Here is a 15,586-nt window from a genome sequence, read left to right as displayed (position 1 = left end):
TTCAGAAGTTACCCTTTCTCTCTGCCCAGCCAGGCTCCCCACAACCCCATGCCGTGGCTGGGCTCCCACAGGGCAAGGCTTGACAGAAGCAGGAGCCAGCTGGATTGTCAATAAAAAATACCAGAGTCTTGGAGCACCAGTCGGAAACATATCGTGAATCATATGTATTATCACATGAATGATCGTATCTCACTGCTGTGCTGCCACTGAGAAGCTTGCATTTCAAAGCTGAAGCCATGCCTGTTGTTTACCTTCCCCTCTCCTAACTGGATCTGAAAAGATGCTTATGGGAAGAGATTCTATTTCCTGAAGCTTTTGGCTTCTGTGCAGAGGCATGCATAAAATTAATTTCTTTCTGCTGGCGTACAACTATTAATACTTCTTATATCCAGGTTTTCATGTACTAAAATACCAAAGTACAGAAATTGCAATGAAAACCAGGCATGTTACTGGTTTATTGCATCACAAACCACCCGTGAATAATTACTGATATGGCATAAATATCGTCAATGACTTATGAATAAATTAGAGAGAGGGAGAGCAGACATGCAGAAAGAAGCCCACGTATCAGCAATGGAAAGCTTTCATCCTACATCCAGATCTGGGCTGACCACAGATAATTTTGTGTCGGTTTTGGCTTTGGGGTCTTTTAGGTATATTTGAACATGGGGCCAAGTGTGCAATATAAACTTCACCTCTGCCCTTGCCTCAGGTGGCAAGTTGTGTGCAATGCCATCTATAGCCTCCTGCACTGTGATGAGATTCATCCTCATATTTTAAATAATGAAATTCTGAGTCCTTCTGTTAGCAAAGATAACCTTCACTATGTAAATCAACGCAGTGCTATTTTGTTGAGTTTGCCAACAGGCAAATAACGCTAATATATGTTATGTGAAGTTTCTCAATGTTAACTCTGAAATATAGCTGAGGCCATTTAAATGCCAACACTTTTAAGTCACTAGTCAAAATAAAAACACCCAGCTTGAGTTACTGAAATTTAATTATAAGTAACAGCTGGGGCTGGTTTTGATTTTGACTCAAAGGACCCAGAAAAAGAAAAAATCACATGGTCTTCGTAGGCACACATACACACTTTCTCATCCCAAGGGAATGAAGCCAGATTGAGTTATCTCCTTATTCTTCATACTGGTCTGATACAGGTGCTGAAAAATGCACTCAAATACCCTGCAAGAAGTATTCAATTACTCTTTAAGTAGACAAGTGGGGTCAAACAAAAAAGAAACTCCAGTTCTCCCTTACACCATCTCTATATTTCATCTCCAGATGTGGCTTCCACCCTGACAAACTTCATTTTATGGAGGAAGTAGTAGAGCTTGGCAGCTGTTCCTCATTCAGTTACGGGGTTTGCTCGTTAATGATGTTCTTGGAGATGCTCCACAGGAAACCATTTCAATCCTGCCCCATCGCCTCTCCTTCCATGCTGCCCATTATTCTCCTGCTCTGCTACAGAGCAGAAGAAAAGACTGGTTGTGTGAAAAGGGCTATTTCCACCTCGTTATTGTGGTTTCCATCTGAGGTTGCTGGAGCTTCTAATTTGCAGGGAGATCAGTGCAAATGCCTGTTTTGTAGCAAGAGGGTCTGGCTGAACCACGCTACGGTTCAGGCAGTGTTTCGTTGTACACCTGAGGGACTTTAAACACACCAGGATCTGTTTGCGATGAAATTCATGCAGATCTGCTGGGGAATGAGCCATAGGAAACAGTCGTGATGCCACAACAAAAAGGCACATCTGCCTACCAAGAATGAAAGTGGATGGCATAATATTCAACTCCAGTCTGTCATGTAAGGGGAAAAAAAAAAAAAAAAAAAAAAAAAGGCATCTGTTTAGCATGAAGGGAAAGGACCCATCATTTAGACTCTGTAGGGTTTCAAATGAAAAACGTGTTATGTTGTATGCTCAGACCTGGCAGAAGATAAATCACCCACTTTCAGGTATGGACTTGGATTGGGTTTAAAGCTTTGGCCCACTTCAGTATGTTCAGATCTTTCTGCAACAGAGGGTGAAATCTGTAAGGGTTTCCTTCCAGGATCCATGGTTGATTTCAAATGGTTCCCAAATAACAAGTTTTCAGAAATGAAATGTTGAACTCTCTGTAAAAATAAATAAATAAATAAATAAATAAATAAAGTAAAGTCTGCATGCACACATTTTAAGGCAACAAGCTACTAATGCAGAAAGCTTCTGCAATGAAGTGAATCACAGTGAAGAAGTAAAATTACAGAAAATTAGGAATCAGATCTTTTCTATGTGAAATAAACACATCAACGCTGACTTAAGGGGAACTGCAAATATTTATTCCTACTAGAAATCTGGTTCTTCTGCACGGTTAATTAATATTTATCTAGGAAAGAATGTAACATGTGCTAAGCCCACTGCCACTACATGTAAGCATACTCTAGTCTTCTTTTTTCCTGGAGGTAATCAGAAAGAAGGGGCTTTTGCTGATATGCAGATATGGGCTGCTAATTTAATAAAAAATTTTATCCATTAATCTGAGTCCTTTTAGAATGTCAGTGTTGTTTACTAGTTGGCGTTTTCTTCTGCAGTATGAGACTCAGTTGTAAAATTTAGTTGACTATTGTGCTTCACCAGAGGCTTAGAGAGAGGGTCTTACAACATGAAGAAATTCAGAGAAGGAAGAAATTCTGAAGGCCACAAAAATATTGTAGGCTTGCTTGGTTTCATTAGCAAACTTTGGCAGCAGGGCTAAAGCAGTAGCAAATGGCTATGACGCTATTCGGATGCCAGAGCTTGATGAGGTCAGGAAGTCCTTCATGAGAGTTGGGGTATGCACTCTTACTCTCAGAAGCACTTTGCAAAGTAGCGTGCAGCTGAAGGTCTCATTCTGGTAATGAGTGAGAGTTTCTGCAAACCTATGAGGTCCAGCATAATCTGGTCTTGGTGAGAAGCTGTTACGAAACCTTAGGTCTGGATGCTGTACTGTGTGAAATTAATTCCACCAAAGAATAATCTAGCCAGCAAAGGTCATAGTCTGTGCATCTCTCTCTTTGAGGAGGAGAACAAAGACTCTGAGACTCAAAAGCCTCAGAAGAGATAGATAAATAAATTTGTGTCACTCAGAAGCTGTGGATGCCCCATCCCTTGAAGTGTTTGAAGGAAGGTTGGATTTGGCTTTGAACACCCTGGTCTAGTGGGAGATGCCTCTGCCCATGGCAGGGGGTGAGGGTGGGGGAGGTAGGGGGGGGTGGGGGAGAGTGGAACTGGGTGTCCTTTAAGGTCCCTTCCAACCCAAACCATTCTGTGATTCTATTATTCTGCCAAATTTGAGACAATGGTACTTGTCACTGACTGGAAGCAGACCTGTGTCTCACTTGATCTTGAGAAAAATAACCAGGTAAAACTGCAGATCCAGCAGCCTCACCCCAGTGATTTAATGAGGCTGCTGTACAGAGTGCCACCTAAGTATGTGGCCTGTTATTTTCCAATCTTTTCATTATCCAGATTGTTTAACTAACAGCTGTCATAGATGTCTGTAAAACTGTATTTTTTTATGTCTAGTGGATTTCTGTGTTTACTGGGGAAGGGAATGCTTAACTGTAAAATAGAGATGTGATCTCTGTTTAGAACAGTATCTTTTATTTTTCTTTACAGGAAGAAGTCAGTGTTCAAGGATTGAGGTCTCAGGTCAAAACATACCCAGATAAAGGTTTGCACTGGTCTCAAAAATACCTTGCTTCTCTGTGCAGCCTTTAAAATGTTAAAGGATTTTAAAAACTTGAAACCTGGTCTTGTCCTCCTTTGCAAGTTTGATTCAATGACTATGGATGCAGAATCAGACAAATTTATTTTTTGGTTTTTATATTTCAGTTGGGAATTTCATGGGTTTCCCTCTCCTTCCTTGGGAAAATCTTGTTACTTACCTTACACAGACAAAGCTATTAAATACAGCTCTTTTCTGTCTGGTTATTTGTCATACATCTGTTTTTTGTCTGTCTGCCTCTTTCTTTCTCTCTAATGAACACTAGTTCTATGCAACCAATGGCATTTAGATTTTTCTGTAAGTAGCTGGAATTAAGAAGTTAAGCTACTCATGATTAAGGACAAATTAACAGAAATATAAATCATCACACTTTAAGAAAAAACTCACCTACTACCTAAAAAGTGCTTAGGAAGAAACGTTCTCTCTACACAGATTTTTCCATAATGGTTCACTATTCACTAAAGGCATGCTGAGTATATAGTTCACCTCTTTAAGAACAAAACAAGGCTTCCAAGGCCAGTCTTCTTACTCAACACAAGAAAAATACACATAAATAAATAAATAAATAAATAAATAAATAAATAAAATAAAAGCAACCTGGAGCTCCCTTTGGGCTTTTCTCTCTTGGCGATTTCTACGCTCCAAAACCCCAAGCCCTGTGTAAGGTGTTGGTAAAACCTAGGGTGAAGTTATCTCATTGGCCAAGCTGCCTCTCTTTAGGTTGAGGTAAAGAACTTTAGCAGCTGGTTCCCTATCATGTTAAATTTCAGCTACTTTTTTTCTAGCCTCGGAAATGACACTATACGTGCCTAAATGCTACCATTTCCATTGCCTGCTGTTGTGACCAAGACCCCCTCTTCTCTTCATCCCTTCTTTGTGCATCCTCTCAGACTGCAGTTCATAAGACCAGGTACTACCTCTGTGCTCTGTGTTTGCAGTGCCTCGAAAATAGATTTGAGTTTCCCGATCCTGGATTTCGAGTGGCCTACTATAAATTGCTTTTATATCAATAGTTGTTACTTAACAGCATTTTTTCAATGAAGACAAGCTGAGGGAGTTCAGCCTGGAGAAGAAAAGGCTTTGGGGAGACCTTATAGCAGCTTTCAGTACCTAAAGGGGGCCTACAGAAAAGCTGGAGAGGGACTTCTTGTCAGGGAGTATAGAAACAGGGCAAGGGGGAATGGCTTTAAACTAAAAGAAGGTAGATTTAGAATAGATATCAGTATAAATTCTTTACTCAGAGGGTGGAGAGGTACTGGCACAAATTGTCCAAAGAAGCTGTGGATGTCATCTCCCTGGAAGTGTTCAAGACTAGGTTGGATGGGGCTTTGTGCAACCAGATTTAGTGGAATATTTTCCTACTGTGGCGGGGGAGTTGGAATTAGATGGTCTTTAAGGTCACTTCCAACCCAAACCATTCTGTGACTCTATGATTCCTTTTCTGCTCTTTTATATCTGTACAGTTCAGAAATGATTTTTTTCAGTGATCCAAGGCTGATACAAGGCATACCTTTACCAATGCATGACTGATCTACATCAGATGGCATGGTTAGTGCATCAGTGAGTTCAAAATAAGATCAACCAGAACCTAAAAATTCCTCTTTTTCTTTTTAAGAAAAACTGGAATGCTTTGCTATTTAAAAAAGGTAGTGAGAAATGTCCCTTATCACTCTTATGCAACTATTCAAAAATAAAAGAAAGTAGGAGAACAGACTATTAACATGCAGTGTGCACCAATTCAATATTCACCATCGCTTCTATGGCAGCTCTGAATTCTGAGCTGTAGAGATAAAAGGGGGGAAAAATACTGGAAAAAATATTCCCAAAGGCCAGGGTTTATGAAGCAAAGAGAGTGATTGCCCTTCCCATTCTGCACTTGCACTTAATCTGTCCAAAGAGATCAAATTCTCCAAAGTGTCCCCAACTGAGAATTTCTCACTTAACTTTTGATTATAAGAATTGCTGGTTTCATCTTAAGTAATTCTGCCTAACCTCTGCCTTAAGTGGATAAACTTACAATAAAACTTCAGGCACCTGGGCAGGACAGACAGGATCTCTACTCACAGCAGCCTTCCTGGCCTTTTTCTCTCTCCTTCAGCTGTAGTGCAAATATTGGCATTTATTCTAGGTAAGCTGTTTCATTGCCTCGGCAAGGCAGGCTGTCTTACTGACTTAGTACTGTATGCAATATCAGTTGTTGATTCACTCTTTTCTTTCACCGTGCTGGTTGGTTAATGGTCTTCGGACCAGTGATGGCAAACCTGGTGATGTGAGGTGCTTCTCTACTTGCTTCAATATAAACCTGATGAGATCTCAGCAGAGTTCATTTCCTACATCAGAGACAGTTCATAGCTTACTACAAAAGAAGATTTTAGTTTCACATTCTTAAAGAGACCAGTTAGGTTTTAGTAATTCCCGTAAAAAAAAAAAAAAAAGAAAAAAGAAAAAAAAAAAAAAAAGAGTGTTTTGATAGTACTGTTCTGTCTTTGCCATCATTTTGATTGCCATTAAGTACACAAAGTTTCCTGAGACATCATTTTCAAAGGCGAAGTGCAATTGGTCAGTCAGATGTTGGCAGCCTAAATTACCTGGCTGAAACAGCATAAGGAGAGATATTCCTGGGAAGCGATGGTCAGGTGCATTCTCTCTCTCAGATTTGTTACATGAAAATTGTTAAAGCATGTGTCTCCAGGAAGTTTAGATATCCCTCATTCCTTCCTTAAGCTTGTTACGGAGATTTTAGGTATACTTTAAAATCATCTGCTGTTTTCTTCATACTTCAGTCCTTTTTTTGGACACAATACTACTTTCAGTTACTAAAGTCAGACTGCTGCTTTTGACTTTCATTTATATATCAGCAGTTTCCATTGAATCACCTATCATCAAATTTACCAAAGACACAAAACCAGTGAAATGAAAAAAAAGAAATTACTTGGATATCTAATCATGGTCACACTTAATGTGACCTTGAAAAGGGAAGACTGGATGAAATGGTCCTAGGGTGCTTTTGGTGAAGTTTCAACATTTTGATATATGTCAAGCTAAAGGGCACAATTTTAATCTCTCTAATTTAAAAATGCTAAGAGCACTTAGTGGGCACAGCCAGATGTGAGGAAAGCACTAGATGAATTTGAGGATATTTATTCAAGTATTTGAGATAATTTAAGTCTTTGCATCTCAACAATAGCAGATTATGCAAGCAATAGCCTCGCTAAATTATACAATATTCAGATAGAGGTGATTTGCAAATGGATGTATCTCGACAAAAATGTGAAAGGAAAATGAACAGCAGATGATCTGAGAGACCAAAAAAACAATTGTGACAAAATAAGGACCAAACTCTGCTATCATTTAAGCAATATAACTATGTACATTTGCAGTTAAATTCCACCTACATTACATACACACTAGGTAGAATTTTTTTAATATTTGAAACTTGTTAAAGAATTTGAGCATCTACCTATTGCAAACAGAAAACAAACAAACAAACAAACAAACAAAAAGATAATGGCAATATCATGACAGAAACTTTTTAGGCTGGAGTCAAATCAATCAAACTTGGACCAACACAGGATGAGATTGTTAGGAATTGAGGCAATAACTGAAAAGAAAAAATGACAACAGTAACAAAAACTGATAGTCACACATAACAAGGCCATTGGAAATTATGCTTGAAAAGATTTGGATAGAGACCAAGGCCTTGATCTAGACATCTAATGTTTATCTATAACCACAATTCATATTCAGGAGAAATAAAATGATTAGTTACTCTTATGATACCACCCTTCCCTATTTATCCACAGTCAAAAATGAGAAAATAAGGGGACTGCAGTGGACATAAGTTCCTTTACTCTGATAATACAAAGGTCACCATAGTTAAATGTTGTCATGACTACATAGCAGAAATTAAAGCGTAGGTAAACATTATTCTTCAAGGAGAGAATTCTTTTGATTTTGAAAAAAATCAGAGATCAATGTGGATGATATTAATAAAGTAAGCATTATATGTAGTTTGTTGAGTAGTGAACAGAGTGGCAGAGTTCTGGGAAAGGCAACATAGCGCTACTATAGGAGGATAGAATAACAGTATGGCAGACTGCACATGTCTAGAACCAGTTCTAAGAAACAGAATCTGTCTATATACAGAAGCAATGTAAAAGTTGAGGAAATACATCTACCTGTCTGAAGCTTCTTGCAATCCACAGACAAGTAAAAGATTTTAAAAAACACAAGGAGTATTAGGGGTTTATCCAGTAACTACAGGCCACAAAATTCACCAGCCCTGCTCTGACTCAAAAGTTGTTGACTAGAGTGAGAATCAGACCATAGAGTAGGAAGACAGGCAATATATTTTATCAGCCTAGCTGAGGCAGCTGGAAGAAAAGCAGACAGGTTCTAAGGGACATAGGAGAGAGGTCTTCAGCAGGTCACACATGTGAATGCTGACCCATCCCAACTCACTCTCCCACATTCCTTTTTAATCTACTCCTCCAGTAAATTGCTTTCCTTGATAAAAATTTCCATCTTTTTTTTTTTAACATGAGCTGCAGTGACTTCAGTGTTCAGCATTTGATTCTTGCATGCTTTTGTGTGTTAAATTAAAGAATACCTGGTATCAAATGACTTGTGCTAGTATAGCTCTCTTTAGCCTGCAGTCAAGCTTCCTTCTTAACCTCTTTCCACAGGTAAGAGACTTGCTATCTTCAACTCTCTACCCCCATTCCTCCTTTTTGTGCTATTTGGCTCTTCAGTCTCATTATTTCTTCCTACACCATTCTGCAAAGTTGTTTGCCTTACTTTACTTCGTTAGTATAAGAAGACTGAAATACATAGATATAGGTAGATAGCATATATATAATATGTACAATATACACATATACCATTATATATATATGAGATATATGATATGAAATATAGTATAAATATGTACATATATGTATGTGTATTTGTGATATATATAAATATATGCAAAAGATGATCACAAAGAGGAAGGGAAGAATCTATTATTCACGACTATGGTGATTTGTGTAAGAAGTAATGGGAAATAGCTGTGAGGAGGTTCTACAACACATTTGGAAAACTTTCGTTTTACCCTGAGAATAGTGAGGTTTTCACGCTGACTTATTTCTAGAAGAAACTCAAAATAGAACTAGTAGAAAATCAGGGCTGCATATTTTCATTTTAAAACATGCATACGTAACAGAGCCCTTCTGTAGTAGATTATAGACATACACCACCATTACATAAACTAATCAGTGAAAGCAATGCAGGGGGACATTTCAAAGAGGAGCTGCCTCTGCCATCCAGTGCTCACACAGGTCAGGCTGGATGACTTCCAGATGATTCTTCTCTCGCCAGCTTTTCTATTTTTCTTTACATTAATGCAGCAGGACTTGTAAACATAGCTATGAGGGATTAATAAATATTAATGACTGAATTTTGGGAAGGTAGCTTTAGCTCTCAAGGCAATGAAGATTTTTTTGGCCATGATACAGGCTCACCACATTAAGTATTGTACATGGATGGGAGTGGGAAGGATCATCACTTGGTTTAAAATCCAGGCAGGATTTGCGTCCTGTCTTGTCTTGCCACTGGCCAGCACCATGTGAAAGCAGAGTGAGGGTGACCTGATTTTGGCAGTGGGCTGTTTGGCTTTCAGAATAAATTGCTTTGAAATCACAGGAGTTAGAGAAAATAAGGATCAGACTAATGAAGTAAGAGATATGAGGGGTTGCCAGAAATGTGGAAGAGCCCAGGGAAGAAAAGGAAATAACACCATTTCATTGGTCCCAGCATGACTGAGGGGGACTATAATGTGCTACAAAGCAGAGTTAATGGACTAAAGCAAATCTGTTTAGATTATTGATTGAAGCAAAGTTTTATGTTAGCACATATGAAAGCAAACTGTTAAAATTTTGTTGTTATTATTATTGTGATTCCTATTAGATATCTAGTGCAACTCAATAAAGATTGCTTTTGTGCTAGGCAAACCCCATGGATCCTATGCTCTTCATATTAATTTTCATTTAGAAGGAGCATTCAGTGGCTTCTTTTCTAACTTTTGTTTCATGCTAATAGAGTATTTGTATGGCAGGACAGCTCTTACTAATGTAAGGATTTAATGAGAGGTTCAGTTGCAGAGGCAGTTTTCTGAAAAGCAGAAAGGTATTTATTTGTTCCTCATAAAGCTAAGAAGAATACTAAGTGAAGAGGTTTCTTGGTTTCTCGTTGGAGATTAATACTGGGTTTAAAGGACACCCGACCACTTCAGTGGAAGCGGTTTTATAACAATCATAGTGATGAAGTAGAGAATAGGGAATTACTTCATTTGCTGCAGACAAGTCAGATATGTGAGTCTTTGGTAAGCCTGGAAATCAGCCCATCGTTACACGTCTGAGTTTAGCTTCTTGCTGATAACACTTCTGATAGGTGACGTGACTGGATGGTGCAAGATGCAGTTTTGTGGAATGGGAACCTAAGCCAAATCCCATTCCTGTTCACCCTGTCTAGTTCCTCATTAGAGAGAATAAAAGACTTACGATCTCTCTCTGATAAGAGGAATGTTGGGGTCAACATTCAGCCACCAGTACAGGTGGAGAGCCTGGCCTGTGCTGACAAGTGCTGTTAAATACATCATAGCCTGTGCTAGGGCAGCCTCTGCCAGGGCAGGAAATACACGTGCTGCCTGTGTGTCTCTGCTGCAGCCAAAACCAGGGAGGCTGCTTAGCCGACTTGTTTCTGCAACCAAATATTTGCAAAGTGCATTACATTTTTCCTATATAAATGTCTCTTTTCTAGAACAGTATAAAGGATCCTAACACAAATGAGATTCAAACCCATATTGCACTCTACAGTAATGCTAATTTGTTATAAAAGGAAGCACTGCTGTTCAACACTGTGTTAATGAAATGCTGAGACATACCCATCTTGAAAGCACTGTGGGGAAAGAAAGCTGAAGCAATTGATTAGGTAACAAGGAAAATTGGTAAGATTTTTTTTTTTTGTTATACATATATAAACCAGTGTTAAGCATGGGCAGAAGGCATTGGTTACAGCTCTACAAAATTCAGATTTACTTCTCACTAAGGAAAAGAATATAGTCTATTTGTAATAGCTTAAGCTGACACCAAAACTGTCATTTAATGAATTATAATTAATTTTCCTAAATCTAAACTGGAAAGGAAAACATGACTTCAGAACCTTACTCGTGTGGGCCATAGAAACCTGATATTTAGCCTTGCAAACCCTCAAGATTTTTTGTTTGCCATTTGCCATCCTGTTCTCCATTGTTTTTGTGACCTCAGTTGCAAAATCCAGCCTTATTTTTACTTGATATAATACTTTTATGTGGCAGTGGCATTCATGGATTTGCCTGGCCAGAACTCCTCCTGTAAGACCAGCCAAGAGTAGGAAGCCATACTGCACAGCACTTGGAATTTATACAGCTGATAATAACACAGTTACTTGCAAAACAGAGAGTGGAAATAAAAGCATTGCTTACTGTGTTTTGTTTTGCTTTTCTTGACAAGAAATTCAGTAATAAAGCCAGCTACCAATAAGGTGGTAGCAGATTTGAGGATCCAGGTATTTCTCTTCATTTGAAACAGTCAAAAATACTTCCTATCTCTGAAATAATCGTAGAAATCAGAATTCCTCTTACAAGGAGAATTGCAGGCATTACACGTTTTTTGTTGTTGTTGTTGTTGTTGTTTTCTTAATGAAATTACTAATTTGTTTCTTTAGAAACTTTTTAAGAAGAAGGAACTGGCACATGTCTCAGGCTTCTAGTGTTTTGTCAATATGTGCTGCTTTGGATCCTTCTCTCTCAGAACAGAAAACTGAGCAGATTTCTTTCCACGTGATTAGACACTTCTGCAAATCTGCACCCTCATCTCCTTCATCTCCTCCATTTAACCATGTGCTGTTTTGCTGAAAACACCTCCCTCCCCCAGTCATTGCACCGACGGTCTCCTCTGTTCTGTACTCTCCTAGTTTCACCCTTCAGCTGTTTTTCTCTCTTTTTTTTTTTTTTTTTTCCTCACTTGCTTTTTTGTAGTCATTGGGCTGCTTTTATGGAAGTGCTGTTTGGTACGTGCCCACCATGTTCTTGAACTTTGCATCCTCTCCTACCACCACATCATTTCTCTCCCTGCTCTTCCATCCACATGCTCAGAAATCAATCAGCACTGATTACCCACTATATCTACAGGGGGGAAGAGCTGCAGTTTTTAAAGGAAAATTGTGGAGGAATTCAAACTTCAAAGGGGGTCTCATTCTGTTGGATCAATTTGGGCCGGGAACGTCGGAGTAACTTACTGTTCTGTGAAATGAATGCTCCCACCAGTCGATAGCTGACTAGCTCAGACCTTGCAGAACACATTTCATTTCAAACCAGTGAAACGCCTGCTTTGTCCTCTCTGGAAAAACTAAATGATATCAACAAAAGCAAGGGAGGGCTATTGTTACTTCAATTATTGTTATTGCTGGCAAATAAAGCACTGGAGAAATCTAAAGGCTTGTATTCACAATCTGGCATATTCAAATAATGCAGATGCTATCCCGGAACATTATTTAAATGCCTAATCAGCTGGTAGCCACAAAATAATAAGATGTTAGGCCAAGGAATCTTTGGGGTCACATTGATTTATTCAACAGTTGATGCATTTCATATGATCACAGCAAGCAAACAGAATTGATTTAGAGCTGCTATTTATGGAGATCAGCTCACCAGGAGCTGTAACTATTCAGGCTCCTGGAAGAGTCTCACACCGCACTACTAGCAGGCAGTACAGACCAACAAACTTCTGGGAGTATTTATCTGCTCATGGCATGAACAGGCAACCCGTTTCTTTGCTCAATGTCAATGTATCATAGAAGAGTTTCTTCTTGTAGGGAGTCCAGCTTGATTCAGGAGAAATCAAAACGCAGGGGGGTGAGAGAACCAAGGAAAGCAAAGTTAGAGAAGAGTGAAAATTAAAGTCTGGAGGAGGTGAAAGCTGAGCACTGGAGCATGGTGGTTTTGGCACATACTTAATGCTTAGGAATTCACACATCATTAACAGGAGATATATTTAAAAAGCAAATAAAACTTTCAGTGCTTGGATCTCTCAGATTATTTTGGAGGTTTATCAAAAGTTTTAAAAATTGGCTTGTTATTAAAACATGCAAATCTGAAAAAAAAAAAAAAAAAGTATTCAAGAAACAACAGGAAAGGTGTGCCTGGTAAAGCATGTTATGCTTGTTGCCTCTGAAACCTAGCCAGAGGGATATTATAATGGGATATGCTGCTTGTCTGCCTTGGGAAAAGGATCATGTTCATGTAAGTTGTGTTCTACACCACAAAATGTGATAACATTCAGTAGAGGCATTTCAAAAATGTATGCTTTGAATTGCAGTTTGCAAAAACAACAGTTGGCGGCACTTTGAAACAATTTTTATTTCTAAATGCGCATTTGCTGATTATAGGTGTGTAGAGGATGACATTAAAATATTAAATTACTGGTCTACAGTGATTCAAATTACAGTAACAATACAGAAGTTATCAACTGTCTTCTGCATGGTTCACAGATAGCTTGCTTACACAGAATTTGAAGACATGCATTTATAAAAACAAGGGAAGGTGATCAGGGCCAAATTCTTCTTAAAAAATAGAAAAGAAAAAAAATAAAAAGAAATTACTGGAAAAGACAGTAATGACAGAGAGAGGGAAATCACTGCTAATTCTGTAGCTTACTCCAGCCCTTAGAGGCACCGAGGCCTGCACTAGCACAGCACATTTCTGTGCACAGCTTGTCTTCATCCAGTTTACATTTTGAAGGTTGTTTGTTTGTTTATTTATTTATTTATTGTCACAGCATTGATGTGCATGGTATATAATATGCACGTAGATTTCTTTTTTAAGCAGCACACACTGGATAAATAGATATTTTCCAGGATCTTAACCCTCAAGAAATGTGAGGGAAAAGAGCAAGGAGAGATAGCAGTGGCTATTGAGTAAGAATCAAGCCTTTGTCCATGGTGTTTCTACCAATAAAGCACAATTACACTGCATGCACAGAAACTGCAGCACATCTGATGGGGTGGGAAACCTGGGCTTTACTGGAGAAATCAGAGGGTTTGAAATATATTCTCCCTATGTTACTGCATACCTTGTCTGAATACACGAGATCTGACAAGCAAAACCTCTTTTGCTAGAGATTACATATGATCATTCCTCCCACAGACTGGTGGCTTCGGAGCCACTTTTTTTCTAGAAGAGACGCATCACCACATCATCACAGAGACAGCCCTGAATACCAGGGCAGCCTGCTGAGTTGTCTGTGACCGTTTGCTCAAAGGACTGGAAGATCAGCTCACAGCTGGTGCTTGGCAATCTTTACCGCTTGGCCAAAGGAGCTTCAGCACCTTCTGTTCTGCCTCTAATTCTCACTTATTGGAATTGAAAAGTCTATGTCAACAGAGGATAATAAATTTGGAACCATTGCTACGTTCTGCCCCTCCCCTTCATCCTGCGGATCAGTTGCAAATGAATCCTGTTTGCTGCATTGGCCCTGAATATGTTGGTCTTGACAGTATAATCCAGAAGGGATTTTTATTTGGCTTTCTAAATGACATGTTTTGCAGTTATTAATAGTTCTTTATATTGGCCAGTTTGGATTCCATGGCAAAATGTTTCATTTAGCTTCAGACAAACACTGCTTGATGCATTTACAAATATGGTCTTGCCTGGGAATATTTTGCTGCTTTCCTATTTGATTCTATTGGGTTGTTGGCACTGAGGGGAAAGCTTGACATATCCAGTACGATAAAGCAAACTTCCTTCTTCTGAACAGTAATGCTGCCTGGCACTCTGGATTTTCTACAATGTAGAAAAGACTTGGTGCAACCATGCTAGATTTGATGCAACCATGAGCTAAATGCCAATTTGACGTTTTCTGGCTTTCATATACTTCCATTTATCTCAGACTTTTGTAATGTTCTTGCTTCAGCTCCATTCATGTGATGCCTAGGCAGCCCAGCAATGCCCATGAGTTTCATGCCTGAGCATCTTTCTGAGCACTCCACACCTCTGCATGCTGCCCTGCAGCAGAAAGCTTCTTTCAGTCTGAGAGCTCCTGCTGTAGACTGAGATGTTTTGTTTTGGACTTCTCATGTCAGTACTCTCCAGTATCTAGTTCAGTAATTTGTACCTTTGCTCACAGGAGATGGTTTGCAGACGATCATGTTGTTCTCCTGCATGTCTGATCTTGTGCTTGCACAGTGCTTGGGAATGCTTTGTTTAGGCATATTGTATATCTGCCTGGGTATCATATCAGTTCTCACACGCTGGTGCTTTCAGTTCAGGTGCAGATTCAGAAATACTTATTTCCTACCTGGCTTTTACTGTGCCTGCATGTGGGCTTATGAGCCACCCTTTATATTGGCCACCATCCAAGGCGGTCACTTCTGGCTCAGCAAATACTGTCCTTCATTACATTTCCGACCTGCAGGCTCGATTGTTTCTTTCATGTTAGACATAAGCCCTTTGACCACATTCTGTCTCAGAGCAGCTGTACCAGTTGCACAACCAGCTCTCTGCTCCCTGTGTGGCAGCAGCATTGCTGCTTCAGCTGGGAGCTTGGGGCTGCAGCTTGGTACCCACCGATGCTGTTCTGCCCTGTTGGCAAATGCCAATACCCACAATTTCAAACCTGCAAACCAGACCCGCAGACTGGTTGTTTTGAATAATTTACCCTGCTAACAATTCAGTTTTTGATGTGGTTGTTCCAAGCAGGTGTAAATCTGTGTCCCCTCCAGTACACTCTTGTGACTGAGGTTTAGGGCCAATTTCTTCCTCCCATCAC

The 15,586-nt window shown here is 39.3% G+C and overlaps 1 long non-coding RNA gene across 1 annotated transcript in view; it reads right to left on the bottom strand.

Moving 5' to 3' along the window:
• Nucleotides 1–1,842: 1,842 nt before the first annotated feature.
• The window catches only part of LOC311434630, a 69,998-nt gene continuing 56,254 nt past the window's right edge, over nucleotides 1,843–15,586 (bottom strand). The window contains exon 3 of the long non-coding RNA XR_014691610.1: nucleotides 1,843–2,112. This is a non-coding gene — a long non-coding RNA (uncharacterized lncRNA). The remainder of the gene's footprint in view (nucleotides 2,113–15,586) is intronic.

The sequence above is a fragment of the Aythya ferina genome (genome assembly GCF_964211825.1).
Source record: "Aythya ferina genome assembly, chromosome: 3".
NCBI classification, from domain to species: Eukaryota; Metazoa; Chordata; class Aves; order Anseriformes; family Anatidae; genus Aythya; species Aythya ferina.
The sequence above is the reverse complement of the archived record's forward strand: the minus strand, read 5'-3'. Positions and strand labels throughout refer to the sequence as shown.